Source organism: Rhinolophus sinicus, linkage group LG09 (genome assembly GCF_036562045.2).
Source record: "Rhinolophus sinicus isolate RSC01 linkage group LG09, ASM3656204v1, whole genome shotgun sequence".
In the NCBI taxonomy this organism is placed as follows: Eukaryota; Metazoa; Chordata; class Mammalia; order Chiroptera; family Rhinolophidae; genus Rhinolophus; species Rhinolophus sinicus.
Window position 1 is genome coordinate 109001281 of NC_133758.1, and position 24628 is coordinate 109025908.

The following is a 24628-nucleotide window of genomic DNA, read 5'->3' on the forward strand; positions in this document are numbered from 1 at the left end:
CGACCAGTGACCCAAGTCCCTCAGCCCAGCCAAGGCGGCAGAAAGCCTGACTTTCTCAGCCCTGAAAAGAGCTGACAGGCTGTTTTCCGAGCTCCCCTCTGCCGGGAGCATTGACAAGAGCTGGAAGAAGCAGCCTTTGGCACGGGACCCTCCTTGAGTTGTTCCACAAAGGACCTCTTCTCTTTCCCAGGCATGATGACAAATACTGCTGCTCCCTCTGGCTGCAAGGGCCAGGGGTGCCGACAAGTTTCCCATGCCTGGGCTGTTAGGAAAATTGCAAGCACAGAAGAAAATGTGTACGGGCTTTTGGCTGTACCTCCTGACTTGATGCCAGATGGCCTCTGGGTTCAAAATTACATCACTATTGACTATCTGAGTAATTTCTCTGTTTGACGGTCTTAGAAGAATAGCTATCTTGGCAACAGATTGTTATCAGTTCCTTAATCATTTGTGCAGAGGAACAGTTTCATGTATGCTGAAAACCAGGGGCCTGAAAGCTGGATCTGGCTGGCCTCCCCTCCCCGGCCTCTGCGTGGATTATACAGTATTGAGAGATAGAACTGGGTTTGACAGCCAACTGGGTGTGGTAAGCAGCAAGGGGTAAGCAGGCCAGTGGTGCTGAGATTCCCAGTGTCACCAACCCCCAGCAGTGGACTCGGTTGGCCCACATGGATCCAGCCGTGGGGACTGTAAAATTGTCACTGTAAAATTATCATCTACTATTACCAAGTAGGACTTCACACTTTCCCAGGGCCCTGGGCTGTTGGAGCCCCATCTGCTGTGCGTCAGTGCTTCTCCGTTAGGTATATTTAAAGCATGCTCCCAGTTCATGCCACAGCCATATAGAACATGCGGTTTGGGTTTGAACTGGGGCTGGAATAGTTAAGTCAGTGAGGTATACATACTAACTCTCTTCCGGGGGCATCAAAGACCCTATTACACACCCATGCCTTCCCACATCACCAACTCAAGCCTCCTCTCACATTTGCACGTCCAGGTAACCACAACCGGCTACTGACGTCAGCCAACAAGAATATAGAATGTCAGCGTGGCCACGTCCTAGTTGTCTGGGCTTTGGATTCCTAGACCACTTTGTATCTATATTAATTTTCTCAACCAAAAATGAGGATCATGTCTCTTACCACCTCTACTTGATCCATTAAATGTGATGATGTGTGAAAAATGTTCGGTGTTCTTAAGGAATAATAAGATTTTTGAAAGTTGGAAGAACTATGAATCACTCATCACATAATTAAATTAGCTGATATCAGCCTCGCAGTCACAAAGCAAACGGATTGATTAACTGTGAATTTATGAGCAAACTACTTAAAGGTTTACTGAGATAGAGAGTATTTCTTGTCCAGAAGGATTCTTCTTTATCACTTTCCAAAATAGTTCATGTCTAAGTGCATTCAAATCTTCCTGAAACATTGCTTGTGTCATGTTATTTTCCGGTACTCAAATGTTTTCATCGTTCTTCTCTGGACACGGAGTCCACCTCAGATCCAACCCCACATTTTTATGAAGCCCTGCTCGTCACACCCCAACTTCAGGAACATTTGCCAGCTCGCTGGTCTTGAAGTCACTCTCTGAAATCCTAAAAGGAAGGGGAATCGTGTTTCTTAAGCTGCTGGGACTTGGAAGAAGCAAGTCATAGTGAGGGGTGTGGCAGGAGGAGTGGCTAAGTGTGGGGGCACCTGGGGTAATGGGACGGGCAGAGCGGTGGGTAGGTGCCTGCTCAGGGTAACAGCCAGAAGTGGTTGCTGGTTGATAATGAGGGAATGAATACAAAAGCTAGCAAACAGCTAGGAGAATAAAACATTTGGTGGAGGGGCCCAGCACCCCGCATGTCTTTATAACCCACAGGGCGCTGTTCTGCTAGAGTTAACAGGAGTGTCAACTAAGGGGACACTGATTTGGTAAAAGAGTTTAAATTAGGCTCTCGTAAAACAGTGGGGAAAAATGATTACCACTGCGTGTTCAGACAATACTTAGCTGTTTTCCCTTTGTTGTTTTTCACTTGGTATTGCCTGGCATATTGCTTAAAAACCAAATCTATCTATCATCTATCTATCCATATATATATTTATAAAGTATTATTTATTTAGTATAAATATTTATGACTGCTTTTACTGCTTTTCTCTTCTAATCATCTTAAATCCCTATGCTGACCTCACTGACCCAGAGCAGGCCCTGCAGCTCATGTAAAGAAAGGTATCGAGCAGCAAAGGGCAGTCACGATCCAGGGGCTCCGTTAACCTTCTCTTTTGGTCATTCCCCATTACCCCCAAGTCCTTCCAGCATGTAGGACATGGGCAGCTGAAGAGACTCATGTTTGATGGACGTGGAGGAAGACGTTCTGTGCAGAGGAGTCTTCCTACTGAGTAGCCAATCATAAAAGAGACACCAATGCTTCCTACATAGAAAGCCAGGCCTGTTTGAGCCCCAGGGCCAGGGTCGGAGGTAAAGATGGCTAGGGAAGGAGGCACGTGCTTTTGCAGACCAGATGTGACTAGCCTGAGTTCTGTGCACCGAGAAAGAAAGGAAATCCACAGATGAGTTCCAAAGGGCCGAAAGAGAAGCAAGATTCTACCGCCAGCATGTAAGCGTGGTGGGCAGGCTTGTACTTATTTAAATATCAGAAATATTAGTAGCATCTTCCTGAGGCTAGACATGGGAAACACTAGCATTTGTTTGAGAGGATCCTGCTTCTGGTGTGGAAGCGCAGGACAGTGGAAGGATATGGCCAAGAAGAGAGCTAGCTGGTAGGGGCCCCCTTGTGGCTGGACAAGCCGACAGTTTCTAGTAGGGACACTGGGTGGAATCTGCCAGCCAAGTTTTTAACTTGCCCTGTTCTGCATTGTAATCTTCTTATGTCGCTCTAAAGCTTTAGTTAAGTTTGCTGAACACAACTGTCTTGTGTCAATTGTGTTTGAGAGAATAAAGGAAGGGACCCAGGCCTATACTCAGGGGTGAAGGTGACCTAGAAGAGGTGTCCAGCATAGAAAAGCCTGGGTCACCAGCAGAGAAGCTGAAATAGTCGGGAGAATCTGGAGCAGCGGTCCAGAGAGAAGTGACAAGTGAGCCCCAACCTCAGACATTCCCACTGTCCCTGTTGGCTTTTCACGCCCTCTCGCCGCCATTTGCAGCTCCCCGTCTCCCTTTTAATTTATACTCTGTTTTGTTCTCTCCTTTAAGAATGAAGGCTCTAGACATTAGACCTGAAAGTAACTTGGACGATATCTCAGAGCAAACTCTGGGCCCCTGCTTCTCCTTCTCCGTTCCACTCGTGCTGCATGGTTTTGGAATTACCTTCCTGCTGAAATAGTCCAAGAGTTTATGCTGATTTTGCAAGAATAAATAGTTGTGGTTCAAATAAACCTCTCGTTCCATTTTTCAGACCTGGAGATTTTGCCACATAACTGTTCCAATGCCAAGAATTCATACCCCTGAGGCCTTTCTTTCACCATTTAAGATTTTCAAGAAGACAATTTAGCCTCAGGACTGGTTGCCAACTGACAGCCTTACAAACAAGAGGTGAAATCCAATCTGGACGGAGCCTGTGCTTGCTGTCTATTTTTAGGGAAAAGATTATTCACCCATAGGGCCAGCTGGGAATAGAGCGGTGCTGGGGGTGGGGTGAGGGCGGGGTAGAGATTTAAAACAGACTTGACCCTAAATCTCCTGCTCTCAGTGACAGAGAGAGGGGTTGAAGGGACAGGAATTGTTCTGGGTTTGAGAGAGGTGCGATGCAGTTTCCCAAAAACCATCGGATATTTTGCGGAGTGATTAAAAACAATCCTTCCTTCTAAAAATGGCCCTCCTAGAAATCAGAGGCCTGGATTTGATTACAGTCACCACGTATTGAGCATGTACCAAGATATCAAGGCCCAAGCTGGTTCTTTGCAGATATTATCTGGTGTAACCCTGAGCCAACCCCGTGAAGCAGGTATGTGTACTGACACTTGACAAGTGAGCACACTGAGCATCTGAGAAGGAATGCAAAGTCTGCACCTCACTTAATCTCTCCTGTGTCCATTTTCCTCAAATTTCCTGGACCAGAAGTCCCCAAACTTTGTTGCACATCAGAGTAAATGGAGAAGCTTTTTTCAAAATGCAAATTCCTGGGATTCCTTTTTTCAAAATGCAAATTCCTGCAAATTCCCAGTCCTGCTACATCACAGGGTAGGCCAGGGGCAGAATTATGTTTTGTTTTGTTTTTTAATTAATTAATTAAGTTACTGTTGACATTCAGTATTTTATATTAGTTTCAGATGTACAGCATAGTGGTTAGATATTTATATAATTTATAAAGTATCCCCCCAATTAGTCTGGTACCCACCTGGCACCATACAGTTATAACAATATTATTGACTATATTCTCCGTGCTGTACTTTACATCCCCATGACAATTTTGAAGCTACCAATTTGTATTTCTTAATCCCTTTACCATTTTCACCCAGCTCTCTAATGCCTCCCCCTCTGGCAACCATCAGTTCTCTGTATCCATGAGTCTGTTTTGTTTTTTCATTTATTTTGTTTTTTAAATTCCACATATAAGTGAGGTCATATGATATTTGTCTTTCTCCTTCTGGCTTATTGCATTTAGCATAATACCTTCTAGGTCCATCCATGTTGTCGCAAATGGTAAGATTTCATTCTTTTATGTGGTCAAGCAATATTCCATTGTATATATGTACCACCTGTTCTTTATCCAGTCGTATATTGATGGGCACTTAGGTTGCTTCCATATCTTGGCTATTGTAAATAATTCTGCAATGAACATGGGGTGCATATATCTTTTCAAATTAATGTTCTGGATTTCTTTGGATAAATACCCAGGAGTAGAATTCCTGGGTCATAAGATAGTTCTATTTTAAATTTTTTGTGGAACCTCCATACTGTTTTCCATAGTGGCTACACCAATTTGTAATCCCACCAGCAGTGCACGAGGGTTTCCTTTTCTCTACTCCTCACCAACACATGTTATTTGTTGATTTATTGATGATGGCCATTCGGACAGGTGTGAGGTGATATCTCATTGTGGTTTTAATTTGCATTTCTCTGATGATTAGTGACACTGAGCATCTTTTCATGTGTCTATTGGTTATCCATATGTCCTCTTTTGAGAAATGACTATTCAGGTCCTCTGGAGCAGAATTACTTTTTAAGCCCCCAAGATGATTTGGTTGCACAGCCCAATTTGAGAACTGCTGTCTGAGATACAGACAGGGACAGAGTGACTCCAGAAGCGCTCAGGGAACGCCACCTCCATGTTTTTTCCACCTTGAGCCCTAAATGTCCTCCAGCTGCCTTGGACGTCTCCGAGTTCCTCCACTGAACTCAGAGCTTTCCCATCTGCTTGCAAGACTTCCCACCCACCCTCTCGTCTCCCTCATGCCTCAGCTAGAATGTCATCTCTTCACGGAAGTCAGCCCTGTCCAGCTGGACAGGGTGACATGCTTCTGCCCTTTTCTCGCAGAACACATCACGATCTGTAATTATATAGCATGTGAATTTTAAAAATTCATGTTGCTCCCATCTGTTCGATGGTTAGCACCGTAAAGGCTGGGACGAATTCTGTTTCACCCCACATGGTAGCTCCTGGGCCTTGTATGTCTGAGGGAGGGAGGGAAGCTGGGGCAAGTGGATGAGCAGGTAAGGAGAGTGGGGTTCTAGTCCCACTCTGGTGCCAACTTTCTGTACAACAATTGGACCAGCTACTTCTCTTCTCTGAGATGCCTTTTCTTCACCTGGTGAAAGAGGGGGCAAGATTAGACCCAGGGTGTCGAACTTCAGAAAGTGTCAGAGAGGCTTAGGGAGCTTGTGTAAAGGCACGTCCAGCCCTTCTTCAGCAGAATGGTCCACATCCTAAATGAGACCCCAGAGACAGTGATGCAGGTGGGTCTGGGTTGGGGCACCTTTTAAGAAACACTGGGCTGGGTGAATTCTAAGGTTGTTTCTAGCTACGACAATTTGTAGTTTATTCAGTTAGGAAACAGTTCTTGAGATCTGGTCATGAGGAAGACTGCGAAAAAGTGTTGACTTCTCAGAACTGGCATTCCTCGCACAGCTACCAGGCAATGTCCAGTGCAGAGGTGGCCCACCGCAGACACCATTTCCTCTGTCACTCGCCATACTTGTGTCACTACTCTTTAATGTACAGGAGTGCAATACAATGCACCCCATGTTAAAAATGTCCTGGAAATATCAAAATGTTCTTAGAAGATCCCGGATACCATTCAGGACCCCCAAATGCCTGTGACATCATTGCAATGAATGGGACTTCTGGGGGGTGGGAGGGAAGGCTATATAATTCTTTCTCTATTCTCTCCCCTCCTTTAAAACATCATAAAACAAAAGACATATAGGAAACCACATGAGATAAACGTATAGCTTCATGAGTTATAAGGTGAACTTCTCTTAATCACTGCTCACATCAGAGTTTTGCCTATCACTTCAGAAGCCCTCTACGTCCTCTCAACTTCTTCCTTTCCCCCCAAAGTAAATGCTCTCCTGACATTTAGCATTATCATTTCCTGGTATTACTCTATTGTTCTGTCATCTAGTCATATATTCCTAGTTTCTATAGTTTCATCTTGCCATTTAAAAACGTGTGATATGTCTTTTAAGTCTCACTAGATTTACAGGTTCCCACTCCATCCCTCTATAAAAGAAAGGCATTTAACCTGTCGAGTTTCTCACAGTCTGGATTTTGCTGATTTCATACTCATGGTGCAGATCAGTGTGTTCCTGTGTGCTCTGTGTTTCCTGAAAGTTGGCAGCTGAAATCACAGGTTTCATCAGTCTCATTTTTAATCCCTTTGGCAAGACTATACATGGTGGTGTGTTCTTTCACCAGAAGGCACATAATGTCTGGTTTTCTCTTCTTTCCTCTCTCCTCCTTTCCGCCTCCTCTTCTCCCTCCCCCCACCCCATCTGTCTCTGTGTCTATCTCACGCTCCCTCCTTCCCTTTCATGCTGTTACCCACTGTTGACATTGATTGTTAGTGTCTAAATCTATTCAACGGGGACTGAAAAATGGTGAAAGTTAAATAATGTTTTTATTTATTTAATTGTTGAAATAGTTTAGGAAGAGATGCTTTCCTTTATTTATAATTTGATTACCCATTGGTTCCTTTCATACAGGAAAGCAGGATAAATGCTTCATTCTTTATTTACCATTTTTCTTGTAGTGCTGGTTTGGTGGTAATGAACTCCTTTAGCTTTTCCTTATCTGGGAAACTCTTTATCTGTCTTTCAATCTAAATGACAGCTTTGCTGAGTAGAGTAATCTTGGTTATAGGTCCTCACTTTTCATCACTTTGAATATTTCATGCCAATCCCTTATGGCCTGCAGAGTTTCTGTTGAGAAATCAATGGACATTCTTATGGGAGCTCCTGGTAGGTAACTAACTGCCTTTCTCTTGCTGCTTTAAAGATTTTCTCTTTGTCTTTAACCTTTGCATTTTAATTATGATGTATCTTGGTGTGGGCCTCTTTGGGTTCATCTTCTTTGGGACTCTGCACTTTGTGGCCTTGTATGTCAATTTCCTTTACCAGGTTAGGGAAGTTTTCAGTCATTATTTCTTCAAATAGGTTTTCAATCCCTTGCTCTCTCTCTCTCTTCTCCTTCTGGTAACCCTATGAGGTGAATGTTAGTAAACTTGATGTTGTCCCAGAAGCCCCTTAAGCTCAGCTCATTTTTTTTCTAATTCTTTTTCTTTTTGCTGTTCTGATTGAGTGTTTACTGGTACCTTGTCTTTCAAATTGCTGATTCAATCCTCTGATTTATCTAATCTGCCTTTTATTCCTTTTAGAGTGTTGTTCATTTCTGACTGGTTATTTTTTATGGTTTCTATGTCCTTTTTTATTCTTACTATCTCTTTGTCGAAGTTTTCACTGAGTCCATCTATTCTTCCCCTAAGTACATTGAGCATCCTATAACCAGTGTTTTGACTCTTTACCTGGTAGATTGATTGCCTCCATTTCATTTAGTCCTGTTTCTGGAGTTTTTCCCTGGTCTTTCATTTGGGACATATTTCTTTGTCTCCTCATTTTGGCTGCTTCTTTGTTTTGTTTCTATGTGTTAGGTAGATATGCTACATCTCCCAGGCTTGGCAGGGTAGCCTTATGTAGTAGCTTTCCTGTGGGACCCTGTGGCGCAGTCTCCTTGGTCACCTGAGCTGGGTGCTCCAAGAGTGTCCCTTCTATGGGCTGTGTGTGCCCTCCTGTTGTAGTTGAGCCTTGATTGTTGTTGGCTCATCAGTGGGTGGGAAGGACCCTCAGGCTGACTGACTGTGAGGATTTGCCATGACTATAGTGGGTGAGCTGCTATGTGGGGGTTGACCCCATAGAGCAGAATTCCCCCCAGCGGGGCTCTGGTGCCTGCTGAGACAACCCTTTGGGTATGCTGCTTGTGGAGCTAATTGGGTGGTACTCTGTTGTGGTCTGAAGCTGGCCTCTGGGTGTGTTAGTTCTGGGGCCTCTTAGGAGGGGCTCCGGTGCAGACCAAGTTCTGCCACTGTCTGTGCCCAGCCTGGGGTCACTTGATAGGAGCTACAAAGTAATCTGAGGTTGGTAACTACCTGTGCTGGGCCCAGAGGTGCATGCGAGACACCACACTGTGACCCAAGGCCAGCTGCCACCAGTGCCAGGCCTGGGGCCATTCAGCAAGAGGCACAAGGCATGCTGAGGCTAGCTGCCGCCTGCCTGGGGCCTGCAGATTTTGAAAAGTTTTAAAGAAATTCTGCAGCTCAGGTAGAGGCCAGCTACCCATGAGGCACAGCCACTGAAAGAGCATTGGCTGGTGCTCAAGTTGGGTGGGGCAGGGTCTTGGAGTCACTAGGGTGGGGCAAGTGGAGCTCACCAGGCCAATGCAGATTCAGTTGGCCATGTAGGGAAGGGCTCAACACAGGAAAGATGGGGCCTGCCTGCCAGCTGTGTGGGAGGAGGGCTCAACACAGGGACAATGGTGGCTGCCCCTCCAGCCCTTGCTCTGTAGCCACACAATTTAGTTTCTCCCTGTACATTTCTGGCACCTTTTGAGCTGCTTTTCTATCACTGGAGCCCAGGGTAAGTGTTTGTGAGTGAGTGAATTTGTATGTGGGCCTTTTAAGAGGATGCCTGCGTCTATAGCAATCTTCTGTCTCACACAGACAGAATCCCCACTGATTTTTACAACCAAATGTTATTCGGGTTCCTCTTTCCAACATTGGAACCCAAGGCTTGTAGGCTGGGGTCCTTCACTCCTTCTGGGGTAATCCCTGTGGCTAAGATATTCCTTCCAATACTTATTCATCACATGCAGGTGTGGGGCTGGCCCATTCCGTGACTGTCCTTCCTTCCAGTCTCGATGTGGCTTCTTCTTTATATTCTTAGTTATAGGACTTCTGTTCAGCTAGACTTCAGATGGTTCTCCAAGCGGATTGTTCTATCATTTAGTTATAATTTTGATGTGGTCATGGGAGGAGGCAAGCACAGTGTCTACCTACTCTGCCATTTTAACTGGAACTTCTCATTTATCACTTTTCAAGATGTGGAAGTGGACGGGTGTGGAGGTGGGCAATCCTGATATGCTCAGCCGGGGAACAGGCTTGTACAGTCATGACCTTGGGTGCAGCAGCTGAGCTGAGCTCTGATTCTTTTACCAAACCACAGGCAACCATTTTAAGGGGTTCTTCATCTTGTTGTAACTTCAGGTCAGCTACTATGGCTACAAAGTGTGATATTTTCACTCAGTACCCTTGTTATGTGGCCCTTGAAGTGTGGTTCCAACTTGTTGGAGTGGTGGGAGAGCTCCTCAGCACTTTCCTACATCTTCACTCATTCAAACAAACCATTCTTCTGCCCTTTTGCAGAAATGGTTTTTGCCCTTTGGGCTTTACTCTTTGGAATCCATGGACACACAATGTCCAAGAGGATTTGTGGAAAGGAAGCTGCCTTTTTTTGTTTTTATTTTTGACAGACACTGAGGTTACCTTGCTGTTTGTGCTACAAAGACACTGTGTTTTTCTGAGTGAACCTCTGCAGGTTCCTGTGAAATTTCTTGGGCTTCCAAGTGAACAACCCAATAGTACAAACACTGATACTGAAGAAAAGAATTCAGAAGTCTCCTGTAAAGTTCAGTAATAGTATGGAAATATGACCACTTTCATGAGTCCATACGTTGGAAACTAAAACAATAAGGAAATTCCTCCAGCTCAAGTAGTAAAATCATTTTTTCTTCTTTGTAATGTTTTTGGCAGTCTGCTAGCAAGCACTTTTAGACTGACTAGTAGTTCTAATTCAATTTTGTCTTCTCTGTGTGGATTTGGGTGTGAGTGTGTTTGTGTATTCCTAATCTTAATCCTCATTATAATGTTTCAAATAACAATGGAGATAGAATTACTCTTCCAAGGTGCTTGCTCTCAAGACAACAAGGAGGTGTCTTGAGAATCCTGCCAAGGCTGAAAATACAGTAGAAGAGACAGAATGGGGTCCATTTGTCCTCTTGTCAGTTCAAACTCATGTACTGCGCATGTTAATAGAAAAGTAACAGAAGAAGTAACTTAGACATATTAAGGTCCTTTGGTTTTGTGGATCTGTTGAAACTCGCTGCTATGGCCAGTTTTTGCAGCTGTTGCCATTGTTATGTTTTACTGGGTTATCCTGTATTTGAAGGCTTTACATTTTCTGATAAAACAGCAGTGTGTTCGTCTGTTTGCATGAATGGCCTGACTTATGGCGCCATGGGACAGCCTCCTCGTGGCCAACACTCATCCAGCCTTTCACAAGGCTGTGTTCACGGCCGCACCTGAGTCATGTCAGGGGGCAGCTGTCTTGGTTCCGTTTTGCAAGAGTTATCTTCATGTTTCTTCATTTTTCCTGCTATCGCTCTTGTGCGTCATAATAACTGGGACCCAGGGGTTGTGTGAGGCCAACTGTTTGCCTTTATTTGCAGAACAGAGTTGCAGTAAATGATGAGTGCATCATTCACACGCGTGGGGTCTTTCAGGAGAGTGGCTAGCAGCTGGAACTCACCGTTGTAAGGCAAAGAGACCATCGCTGGTTCAATTAAAAAATGTTTCAGAGCCTCACCTGCATAATGGTAGCAAAATTTAGTTCTTTAGAAATCTAAAATGTGTTTTCTACATACCTGTTTTGTTCATTTTCACAATGAATTCCTTTGCCATGTTCATTTCACCACAATTCCAGTACATTCCTGCCTACAGCCCACTTAAAAGATCAACTTACTTCACATATTTCAAGGAATAAAATATTTTAAAACTATATTTTGATGAAATAATTTGAGCTAACTAAGAAGTAAAATGCTAAGGTTCTAAAGGTGTGCTTTTCACCTCTTGTTTAAATACTATACTATATTATGAAACTGTATTCAAGAAGTCATCAAGGTAAAGTATTTCTTATGATGACATGCTAAATAAGACATCTGTAATAGGTATGGCGTACATTTGTTAGTTTTATAGAATACTGAAAACTAATATCACAGAAAACTAATATTGCAGTTTAATTTATGCATGTTCATGTAAATTTGATGGGGCTTAAAAAGAAATTAATTCTTGAGACAAAATGTCTGGTTTGCCTATTGTCCATATGCTGTATGTACTGTCCTCACAGAAACTTTCACAACACTGGGTGGCTGGTTCATAAATCTGTGACAACCCATGACAAATCTTACATGCTACACAGCTAAAAGTATTATATTGCTGTCAATTTGTTTTGATAATGCTTTGCTTTATTTAGAAGTTAAAAAGAAATGTTCGCTTTTCAATTAAGTAATTTCCATGGTGAAATGGTTTAAATTGAAGCAACATAAAACAATTATTTTCATCTAAAAATGTGGTATATTACAGCTGTAATTCAAGTAGGCTTTAGGAAATGCTGTACGTTTGTCTAATTGGCAATTAATTTAGATATTTAATGATTTTAGGAAAATTAGTTGTAATATTTAGCGTAGATCCCTTTTCACATGTCTGTCTGCCATGTGCACAAACATGAACACACATCTTCTGCCTCACACACCTTTGCTTTCTGTGTCACTGACCCTTGGAGGCAGATTTCCAGGCCTCCCCACCAGGGAAGGATGGACCGCCCCTTCCCTGAACACCAGCAGCCCATCCCCCCATCCTCAAACCCACATCTTCAGAAAATGAAACTGAAGGCTCCACTTTGTAAATGCTCACAATCACCACTCTCACGTGACAATTCACCCCCAGGGAGACCTTGCCAAGAGACTAAAGTTAAACGTTTGTTTGAAATCGCTAGGTCAAATACAAGCACCGCCCAGCCCCCACCCAAATAAAGAAGAGCACTTGCCGGATGGAGGAACAGAACATAACAGACCAAACATTCTTAGAACAGCAGCGGCATTGACCAAGCCCTGGATCTGTGGGCCCGGGAAGCCCAACTACAAAGGTTAGTTCCCCAGGTAATCCTCCGGTCTGGGTTTACCTGTTCAGCTACTAGCCAGCTGCTTCCGCATCTAGGATGTTTGATGCCCGTGGCCCAAACACATCTGAAATGCCTAATTAATGCAAAAGAGCCCAAAGTGCCATTGCCACAGAATCCAGTGCACTGGGCCAGACTATCGAGTGTCGTTTCTCAAGATCTCTCATGTTGGGCGGTCCTCATGCCTGAAATTCTGCGGTTATAGATTTGACCATTGTTTCCTGGTGAAAGGTTGTTCTTGCTGAGAGAAAAAAGCAGTATGTTGGATCATTGCTTTTTCCCGGCGCCTCACCGCTGTGCTGAGGAGTGATAACCATGGTTTCACACACCAACTTGTCTTGCCGCCTGTCAATCTGTCCTCAAACTCTCTCTCTCATTCCCTGATTCTTTTGAGTTAACTTTGGTCCCAAGACTTGGAAGACAGCTCAGCTAAGAGAAAATTTCCCAGCCATAAAAAATTAAAATGAAAAAAATGGAAACCCAAAGCAATTAAAGCTTTAATTTTTCATGACCTGTGTTTCCATAAATGCAAATGACTAATCGACATCATGAAATATTAACCAAGTCAGTAACCCAGGATTCTGTATGATGCCAAATTGCTCCCTATTGTCGATGCAAAAGCAATCAGGCAGCAGTTTCTGAAAACAAACACAAGCTTCCAAGTGTCCCAGCAGGGGAGTGAGGGCTCACTCCAGGCCTCATTTTTCACAAGGGCCAATCTCGAATGGATCGGAAGGCTGCACTGGCCTTCGAGGCAGGGCAGAAAGAGAACTACACAGGCAGGATGTGAGACCCAGGAAATCTACCAGGGTTTGTGGTCTGATAGAGCAGGGGCCTTGGCAGAGGGCATCTCTCACTAGGATGAAGTTCTGGGGCCATATATGTTTATGTACCAGGGGATTGTATCAGACAAACAGGTTATGGGCCATGACACAGTGTAGAGAATGCTGTGAGTAGTGCTGGAGGTCTGGAAACGGTGTTTGGAAGGCCCTGGAAGTCACACACATGGCCACCTGTACCAGTCAGGTTATCCTGGGAGAAAGGAGAGCCCACTGAGAGAAAGAGGACCAGTGGCTCTGGGTCCCAAACTTGGGACCACCTTGAGCCCTGGGAAGAGGTGAAGCACTTGGAGCTGACATGTCAGGAGCAGAGACTGGAGCACCCTGGGTTGGCTTAGTGCCAAGCGTGCATGACTGTCTTCCCTACAGAAACCACTACATCTTGGACAGGCTTCCTGCCAGCAAAGGGTCCTCTCGGCAGGGAGTGGGCGGCGTTGTTGTTAGGGGACCAGTCTTTAATAGCAACACTGTGCGTCAGGGAGAAAGACCTGCAGAACTGAACTGTTCGGCTCTAGTTCTCTCTCCAGTGGCTGTGTGGAAGCTGGGCCAACCCACTGCGGGTGGGATGAGGACGATTAGGGACGGAGTGGGCTGAGAAGGCTCATAGGGAAATGTTGATTTTCTGCTAAGAAGTTATATTGTGTGAGCAGATTTTTGTGGCAGAAAGAGTTGTCTGCGGACCCGAGTCTGGAAGAACACTTTCTGGAAGAACTCACCTCCATGACAGAGACTTAAAATACCAAGTCCTCACTCTCCCAGACTGTCTTGGTATGTGGTCCAGTTTCGGTCAATGAGACCATGAGATAGTTTTCTAGGAGTTTGAGGGGAATTTTTTTTTCTCCTGACAAAATGAGAGGAATAGGAAAGCAAAACTTGCCTCTTTCTTTCTTGTCTGAAACACAGCTTAAGTGTGGATACAAGTGACATTTGGAATTCTTGCAGCAATGTGACCAGGAGTGAAAAGCCCGGAGAATCACACAGAAGTCAACCCAGCGCTCTGACACTGTACGGCCACCAAAACTACCTTGGAACCACCTGCGTTAGGACTTCCTGTTAGGTGAGAAAATACCCCCTCCCTTTATTAATTTCTTTTAGTTGGGTATTCTATTAGTTTCAGTTGAAAATATTTCCATTGATTAGTAATGTCTTTTGTTATAAATGACAGAAAACCCAGCTAACCCTGGCTTAAGTCAGAGTGAGACATACTATTTACTTAACAGGAAATCTAAAGGTAGATAGTTCTAAAGTTGGATCATTGGCTCAGTCACATCATCAAGAACCCAAACTCTTTCCATTTGTTTCAATAGACTTTGACCTCTGGTGGTTGCCTTATAGTTGCAGAATGGCTGCTGCAGCTCCAAACATTTCATCCCGGCCTAGAATGGGAAGGGAAGAGGAGAGCAGGAAGGGATGCTTCTCCCCAGCTATCTCACTGTTATCAGGGAAGAACATTTTCCCAGGATCACATGCCATCCACAGACCATTCACAAAAAGGAATGAGGACAGCCATTGTTGACTGAAAACAAGGCACTATTGGCCATCTCTCCACTCTTTCCCTCTTCCTCTGCTCTTCTCCTTTCTCGGCATGTCCACTGCCCTTGCTTGCAGCCCTCAAAGTGGTCTCTTGGTGATACTAGATTCTTTGGGTTATCCAGAACAAAATGTCGATAGTACCAGCTTGGCCCTAGAGGATGAGAAACTTGGCTCTAGAGGATGGCCAGAAAGCCATCTTTCCTCCTTTTCTTAATGCCTTCTTGCTTGTGCCTTAGGCCCTTATATAAATAAGAAGCCTGTCCATACTCTATCCCTCACTCCACAGACAATAACTTGCCCTGGGCCCTAGCAGTGACCGAGTAAACACCCCCAGGAGGCCCAAGTGATTGTGTCAATTTACTGCCTAAATAAACTAATCTCTCTGAGTCTGTTTTCACCTTTGGAAAAATTGCAGCAATCACTGCGACTTTTGTACAAAATTACAAAGTGTTATGGCATCTGCGATAGTGTCTGCAATTGCTGTTGCTTCAGAGACAGACACTGTGGGAGGAATGTGACAGTCATTTCACTTCCGTTGGTCAGCTTTGGAAGTGAGCGAAAGGGCAGTGCAGAAGCATGCTGAAATTCCGACTTGAGGGCAGTTTTGATCTAGGGCACGGTCCACTCAGCCCTGCCCACTAACACTTCATTTCCACCAGGCTCAAATGATTTTCACGTCACCTTCTCTTTAGAGCTGTCAGTTTTTAGTTTACTTTCCTATACCTTTAGTATACCTTCCTGTTTTTATACCATTTTCATGCCAAAAGAGAGAAAGAGACCAACAGAATAATCCAGTAGTATATGCAGTATTCTCTTGTCAGTGCTGGAGTTGGCTGCTTCAGGAGACATTGGGGAGTTCTCTCCCAAAGAAATCATGCCACTTGGACACTGCAGAAGTTAAGATACAGGTTTAACTGTGGTTAGAGAGAGATCCCCACTCCAATGCATTGTCTTAAATAAACTACTAGAAGTTTCTCTCTTACACAACTGTCTGGGCCACCGGTCTCAGGTTGGTGGAGTGGCGTCCAAGCCATTTGCTTCTACCTCATTGTCAAGGCTGGGTGCAACATATCCCATCATTACACGCACATTCCAGCCAGCAGGATTCCAGCATTCCCCTTACCTTTATGGGACATTACCTGCAAGCTGCACTCATCACTTCTGCTCAAATGCAACCTGGCCAGAACTTAGTCACCTGGGCTACACCAAGTTACAGGGTGTGGGGACCAGGAAATGCAGCATTCGTTTTGGGAGGCCCAGTGTGCTAGCTGCAGTGTGAGAGTTCCAAGGTACTTGCTCAGTGCCATGCTCTGTGTTGGGTTTTACAAGGATTACTTCACATTGTTTTGTTTTGTGTTGTGCACCCCTGTGGTTTTTTTTTAACAGTTTAAATTTGCCCAATTTTTTTTTTTCTGTTGAGTTTTTTTGTTGCTGTTCTTTCACTATTTTTTTTATTCCCATCTCCCCACCCCCCTCCTTTTGGCAACTGTCAGCTTGTTCTGTATACCTATGTGTCTGTTTCTATTTTGTTTTGTTTACTCTTTTTTGTTGTTGTTGTCATTCATATTCCACATATAAATGTTCATATTCCACATGTAAATGAAATCATGCGGTATTTGTCTTTCTCTGTCAGACTTATTTCACTCAGCATAATACCCTCTAGGTCCATCCGTGTTGTCACAAATGGCGAGATTTCATTTGTTTCCATTGTGTATATATACCACATCTTCTTTATCCATTCATCCATTGTGGACATCCAGGTTGCTTCCATATATCTTGGCTCTTACCAGTGATGCTACAATAAAGATTACTTGATTGAATCCTCACAATAAAAATAGTACTCTTCCAGTCTCCATTTCGTAAATGAGGAAGTGGAGGCACGGAAAGGCCACTCCAGAAGCAGATCCCTATTTGTTAAGAGCGTGCCAGTTGGGAGGACAGTGCCTCTGTGAGGGGGTGGGGAGGGGGGCAGGATAGGGGAAGGAGAGGAAGCCAGCGGGGGCTGGATTTCGGGCCTCGTCCCAGCCCAGACCTGATCCTGACTCCACAGGCTTCTCTAAAACATGAGTCGCATCTTGCAATTTGCTCTTGAAGCAAGGGAGCGGATGTTCACACTCCCACACCAGTCAGGGACCAGTGGCCCCCCAAAGGCACACTCAGGTACCCCCTCTGCACCTATTGTCCAACCCGCTGTGGGGACCTAGGGGAGGTTCTCTGACAAAGATCACGGGCTGAGTCCTGGGAGCCAAGCTCAGGCAGAGTGGGCGCACAGAAACAGGAGGGGCCGGGGGGATCTTGGCGGGCAGCCAGTGTCCCCCGGGCCTTCTGCTCAGCAGCACCTCCTGGCACTGGGTTAAGGAAATCCCCTGAGCAATGCCTCCCTTCCTCACACACACGCCGTTTTAGCTGGTCACACTTAGAAGCTAAATGCTCTGAAAACGTCCTTTATTCAGTCACTCAATGAACATTTCCTGAGCACCTTCTGTATGTCACGCCCTGATTAGGGGCTGGGTGTACAAAGACCAACAGGACACAGTGATCCATTCCCTCCAAGAGTTCACAGGCTACAGGGCTATAAAGGCAGGAAAATGAATCTACGTGAGATTCAGAATTCTCAACATAATAGAGACTTGCTCTGCTCAGGATATTCAGAGGCGAGAGAGACGAGGACGAAGCAGAAAACGTTTGACAGAGGAGGGGACATTTGATTCTGGGGGTTAAAGAGTGGCCAGTAGCTCTTTTAAGCCACATATGCAAAGCCAGGGAAGTACGAAAGTGCTGGGTCTGTGCTGTGGGCCTCGGAGACGCTGCTGAGTGAATGAGGAAGTAAAGGAATTAGTGAAGGGAATGGGCCCAACGCTTGGTGGTTCTCAGGACAGAGACCATCTCCAAGTCACCTGCACAACCCTCTTCCTCTCATCCCTGGGCCCCCCAGGAGAGATAGCACAGCCTCTGCATGAGAACACTGTTACCCTCAGGTGTGAGGGGCCCCATGAAAGGTGGAGAATCAGTACTGTCGGCCTGTCAGAACGTTCTTTTTCTTTCCGACGTTGTCCAGACCTGACCTGTGACTTGGCTGCAGCGTTACCTCAGGAAGTTAGACAAGGGTCGGGAAGCCTCGCCTCCCTGGGGAGAAGAATAGTTTGTCCCAGTCTCAGAATTACTTGTAGGCAGCAGATATCCCTCAGGATAAAGTAGAAATGTACCCTTCCCTCTCCCAGAAGTTCAGGTTCACCGATCCCGTGGGAAGTATAAAGGCCAGTGAGCAGGAGCCTGGGGTATGGGGGTCTTTAATCACCCACACCTCCCGCCAACCCAGGCACAATTCAAGACCCCAAATGCTTTTTATTGACTAGTAGGAGACATTGGTTTGACAATCATATGAACCAAAGAAAAGACCCTACATTTTCCAATAAAATAGGAAGAAACTGGCTGAGTGAAAACAACGCATTCTGGATTGCTTTGGCTCCTGCCATTGTCTCCCTAGGCCCGTTCTGTATGTCAGGACAGCGGCTCCTGGGAAATCTCACCCTGCAAACCTCCTGGGCCTTTTGTTTTCACACTCCCTGCCCGATGCCCTGCACAAATGGCTCCCAGTAGAGTCCCCTGGGAATTATATGTGGGGATAAGACACTGAGAAACAGACACTTCTTTTACTAGCTAATGAGAGCAGTCAGGTGCGAACCTTGGGGTGGCATTGGCTGCCCTTGGTCTCTGACCAAGGACGTGTGGGGTGAGTGCCCAGCGGCGGTGCCTGCCCAGGTTGGCAGGGGGGCTGAAAGTCCTGGCGTGATTCACTGGGAGGTGCTGGGCAAACGCAAAACATGCTTGTGACACTGTCGGAATACGCTCTTGGTTCCAATATCTGCTGCTATGAACTGGAAAGGATTTTATTTTCTTTCTGAGAATTTGCAGTTTGTCCTGCTTTGGGGAAGGAATTTTGTTAGGGAATGAATGGGCGGGCGTTCCGTTAATGGAGGTACTGTACTTCTCCCCGTACATGCCCTCTTAACACTTCCACCCACACGCTGCTCACGCTGGCTGTGATCACTCCCATTTTACAGCTGTTTCACACATGTTAGTATTTAGGCTCACCACACGCACGAACTTTTTAAACTTGGATTTGCACCCAGGTCTCTCTGGCTTGGAAAAATTCACTTTTCTCCCTCAATTCAAATTAAACCTTTTTTTTGTTTTTTTGTTTTTTGTTTTGTTTTTAAAGAATTAAAGATCTTTACACACACACACCCTGCTCTCTGGAAATGAGAGACCAGGTTGCCCTCTGTCCCCCACACATCTGATCCTTCCCAGATAGAGGTCAGGCTCAGAGACATAAGAAGAGGACCCCACTTTCTAACCCCAAGTTCTTGGACCAGATGTGTTTTAAAATCAGAATTAAAATTCAGGATTGTTTAGATTTTATAAAAGAATTATTGTTAGTGCATGTGACACGTATTCCATCACATCTGGTAGGGCCTGGGGTAGCGGGGAAGGAATGGGCTTTCACATTAGGCAACTCTGTATGCAGAATAACCCTGATTAAATTACACTCTTGTGGCTAATCCCATGCGACAGAAAAAAATGATTGAATTATGAACCTCAGCATGGATGCACCAAGGACAAATGGAGTGTGTCTCCCATATTTACTTCCAAGCCCATTGCACTAATGGCTGGTGAAGCCTTAGCCAGATGGTACTGTGGGAAATGTTTCCGTCCCTTCCTGTTGACAGTGTCTTCTTTCATTGCCTATTGATCTTCTGTGCCCACACACTTCCTTGTCGCCTTCCAGTCTGCCCTGGCTGGCTCACCCTTTCTGCTGGGGCTTCAAATCGAATAAGCGAGGGGGCGCTTTCTCTCTGGCTACAATTGCTCCAAGTTCGTGCTTTCCCGGCCCGGTGTTCAGGAGCCCTGGCTCCCCTGGTTGCTACCTGCTACTGCACAGGTCTGTGCAGGTGTAGATGCTGAGATGTGGGTTCTGTGAGGTCAGCTGCCCAGAAACCTGAGAAGTCCCCACGTTCTGATGCTCGCCTGCCCTGACCCCCTGTCTGAGTTGTGCTGTGCCTCTGGGATGAATTTTCTTGTCTTTAGATTTAACCTCCAGGCTGAGTACAATATGAATAGAGCCCTTTGGAAAAGAAGTCGTTGATTTTGTGCTGCTGCTTGTATTTTGACACCACACCTGCTGTGGCTGCAGCACCAAGTGATGTCACTATTTTGCTGTTCCATGCCTAGACTTAAGTGGGCCACGCAGAGAGACCTTAGAAAGTTCCAGTTAAATGAACCACACTGATCTGCTTTTCTTTACCCTCGTATGGGAACTCTACCTTGGGACGCGGATCAACCTGAAAGCCCCTTGTCACCAAGAGAAGGTTTTTAATACAGGCAGTACTGAAGGAAGAGAAAACAGCCTTCTCCCAAGCAGAAGAAATCTGGGGGGTTTTCAAGAAGGTAACATCTATTTGGGGGAGCCTTTATTCCCATTTTGATTTATTCTTAAGGAATGAGTACATCTTAAGGTGGAGAAGGAAGGAGGAAGGACTAGGAAAATTCACCCACTGTTGTCTACATGCCACACCTTCCGTCCTTGGTGTAGAATTGGGCTGCGCCCCGCCAGCCAGACCAGACAAAGCTCCCTTCGTTACGTGGAATGTGGATATTGCCAGGATGCAGGAGAGTGGCTGAAATTGTTGGTAACATCCGGTGCATCCAGAAATTTCTATTTGCCTTTGATGAACGCAGGAGTTCCCGCCTCAAGACTGTTACTGTCTGACATCGAGTGGGGGCCCTGGAAGGATGGAGCGAGGCCCAGGCATTTTGAGTCCCATGGACAGTTGGCCGCAGAGATTCATCTTCCCTCTGAGGGCAGGAGATGCTCCCCTGTGAGCTTGTTCTGAGGGAGCTCAAGGCCAACAGTCCATGATGGCGACCCCAGGCCACCTGAAATGGCTGGAGTCTCAGCAGCCCCAAGCCAGACAAGCCACATTCTCTGCAGGCTTTAATTTGACCGTCTCCCAAAAGTTACCCTTGTAACTCAAGGTACCTAGGAGAGGAAACGCCCCCAGGAAATGTTTTGCCATCATCCCCTGACCAGCACGGGAACTACCACGTTTCCCCAAAAATAAGACCTAGCCGGAAATCAGCTCTAATGCATCTTTTGGAGCAAAAATTAATATAAGACCTGGTCTTATTTTACTATAAGACCTAGTCTTTAATATAATATTATAATAATATAATGATATGATACGATATGATATGCTGTAATATAATATATGACTAGGCCTTACCTAACAAAGACCAGGTCCTGTATTAATTTTTGTTCCAAAAGACACATTGGAGCTGAGTGTCCGGCTAAGTCTTATTTTCAGGGGAAACACGCTATGAGGACTCCTAGTCACCATGTCATGATGATGTGGGAGGAACAACAGGAGGGAGCTGCTGCTCTGGAGGGGCAGTTGTGTGTCCCAGGTGGGGACCCCAAGCCAATTATCTCCCCACGACCAGGGCACCCCTCGGTCAGCAAGGGTAATCTTTGTGGATTAAAAGCCGAAAGTTTGAAAATGCAGATTAGTGAGGGACCATGGAGCTATCTGTAGGTTTCTGTCACTATCTCAGCTTTCATCTTGAGTGATGGTTTTCCAGTCCTTATTACATTAAAGAATAAAATAAGAAGCTAAAGAAGTAACAGGAGGCTAGACATGGACGACCGATGACAACATGTCACAAAAAAGGATGGTGATTAACTCATAATCCAATTCTGCATACCTGAGGCCCAGGAAATAGACTGCAGGAATAAATGACAGTCAATCAGTGTCTCAAGGCCTTTGTTAGGGAACAGGGGGGTGTAACACTTCATAGTGCCAGAGGGGACCTGGCAGGGGGTTTGAGTAAAGAGGAGCTGGGTGAGTCCAGTGAAAGTCTGCAACCTGCACCCGAGTGAGTCAGGAGGCCCCTGCTCCTGACACCCCCCAGGAAATGGTGGGCTGTTCTCTGCCTAGATACAGGCCTGGAGGTCTGAGTGACTCTGCCCTTTGGAAGCTTGCAGGGCCAGCCAGTGGGGGAGGAGTGCCAGCAAGGCATGCTCACACCTGCTGGCACTCTCATCACCTTTACAGACATCTCACTCTCTCCTCACGGCACCAACCAGGAGCCAGGTTTGGTGGGGCCTGAATTGGATACAATGTGGGGAGCCTTTTGAGAAAACGAACACAAATTCACCAACACAAAATTAAGTACAAAAGCAGATATTTATTTCGAAGTGAGGGTTACCCAACTATTTAACTTCATTAGTTTTACTGTAAATTTGGCTCTGGGGATAGGTGCCATCACTTGCATTGCAGAGGTCATAAAATTGAGGCTCAGATTTGTGAAGCGACTTGCGAAGGTCAAACAGTGAGCAGGTTATGAGTTAACTAGGATTACAATCCAGTCAGCTCAGTGTGATCCAAATTAGTACCTCGTAATATCTTCTGAAGATGGTAATGATCAGAGTTCTAGAAAGATTGGTTAGCTAATTTGCATCAGAAAATGATTTATACCATGAGCCAATTAGGTCATTTTTATCCAGGGTATATTTTGTGCCAGGGGCAGTGCAAGGCCCTGGGAAGATGGCAGTCATGGAGACAAACACAGGCCCTGCTCCAGGAGGCCAAGAGAGTATTAACACTGCTACCACCACCATCCCCTCTGGCCATTGAACACGGGTGCAGGGAAGAAGGTCATAGAGCAAAACAAATATATTGTATTTTACTGGCTGGCCCCGAAGAGCTCAGGGAAGGAACCATGCATGTTTAGGAAAATAATCGATTAGCCTTTGGAAGAGGAGAGCCTGTGAGCTTGAGTTGGAAGAAGACTCCAAGGTTAGGAATGAGTATGCCAGGGGCTGAGAGGAGACCAGAGGAAAAGGAAGAGGGAGGAAGGAGAGTGAAGAGGTGGGGGAAATGCGGCAGGATGTAGAGCAGAAGGGACAGAAATGTCTGAGAGGCTCAAACATTTGTCTGTACTCAGTTTTGTACTATTGTGTATTTACAAAGTAAATCTCCTTCACATCGCCGAGGTTTCAGTAAAGCTGGACAACACACTTGGCCTTGAGGGGATGGTGAGTGTGAGTGAGTGAATGTGTGTATAAGTATGAATGTGAGAGTGTGTATAAAAGTCTGATTATGAGTGTGTGTGTGTGTGTGTGTTTCATCAATCTGAAGTTGGGTTTCACTTCTGGAATAGATTTAAAAAACAAAAACCTACTGGTGGAAAGTGTGATGGAGTAGAAGCAAGAAGTTGGATGCCTGGGGCTCCCCCGAAACCCTACCTTGGGACTGGGAGGGATGGAGCTTGGGCGTCATCTCCTCTAGATCGTGAGGGGCAGGTGGGTCCAATCTGACATCTGTGTTGTAAAAAGGAAAGTAGCACTACTGAGACCCTCTGTGTGCCAAGTCCCCACAGCTGTGCCACACACAGTATCTCATTTCGTCTTCCCCCCAGTCATAAGAAGTGGGTATTTTTATTCTCACTTGGTGGATAAAGAACTTGGGGTTCAGACAGGGTAAAGAACGTGCCGTGGGGGTGACTATGAAGAACCGATTCGTCTGACATTACAGCCTGGCTGTGATATTCCTCCCACTTCTGTCCATCTCTAGACCCATTCACCCCAGGTTTCAGCGTGAGGTCTAACAGAGCATGGGGCCTGGACAAGTCCGAGGCAATCGGCTGACAGCCCATGTCCCTGCAATGCACTTGCCGGGCTCTGCTCCCTCCCTTGCTGTCCTCTATCATCCTTTCCCCTTTTTCCCTGTTAGGTTTCTCCTGGGAGCCAGTGGAATAGTACTGATGCGTGATTAGCTCCCCCCTCTGCAGTGGGGACTTTACTCCTCCCTGCTGCCCAGATGGTCCCTGAACTGTTGACCAGACTGTGGAAGCTACTTGTAAGTGTGATCTCACACATGAAGTGAAAATGGTAGAAGCAAATACATATTCCCTCGCTCCACCCTCTTATGGAAATTGAGAGAAAAGCATTTTAATGGAATTGTTTAAATAGAAGAGGTCTTTAAAAACTTGATTGTAGGTAAAATGCTGGGTCATGCCAACTAATTTTGATGTGTTGGCCATCTGACTGTCACCAGAACACAGCTGCTTGTTTTTCTTGGTGAAGTGTTAAATAGCTGTCAAGTCAGATCTTGGGTGATAACAAGCGTCCAATTATCACTATAAATGGAGTCTGGTCCCAGAGACCTGTCAGTCCTGGGAGATTCAAGAACTCTATTCCTGGTACAGCTAGGCCCATGCATGTAGGAAAAACAAACAAAAAATAGGTGAATTTACTGTGTGCCTCCTGTGTGCCAGCCACCAGGCAAAGCATGCTGGAGCTGTAATTGTGTCCTGGCTGCACGACAGAGTGGGCACCATTGTTATCCTCGTTACACTGAAGACGACTTGATGCCCACGGTCACAGCTGATAGGTGTCTGGCGTCAGCGTGAGTTCTGTGCACAAGCAATCCCACACCAGTTCTTCCTCCCGTAGGATAGGATTACACTTCCCTGCCCCCTTGATGTTGGTACCATGTGACCCTTGCAGGTAGAAGTGGTTTCCTCCCCTGCAAATGAGGGGAAAGTGTGCCTATCCCATAACCTGCTGGGAGGATTGAATGTAGTCATGTACATGCAATCCTGTATGTAAAAATACATAGCACAGTGTGTGGCACACGCTAAGTGCTTACCACATGTTAGCTGTTACTATTTCCATGGTGACGGTGACATGATGATGTTCCTCGAGAATCCTCAGCAGCTTCCTGTCCTGGCCAAACTTCTCAGCC

The 24628-nt window shown here is 45.6% G+C and overlaps 1 long non-coding RNA gene across 1 annotated transcript in view; it reads left to right on the top strand.

Annotated features, from left to right (window-relative positions):
* The window catches only part of LOC141573099 (uncharacterized), a 67202-nt gene that overhangs the window by 22391 nt on the left and 20183 nt on the right, over positions 1 to 24628 (top strand). Inside the window, exon 3 of the long non-coding RNA XR_012498661.1 lies at positions 14232 to 14346. This is a non-coding gene — a long non-coding RNA (uncharacterized LOC141573099). The remainder of the gene's footprint in view (positions 1 to 14231; positions 14347 to 24628) is intronic.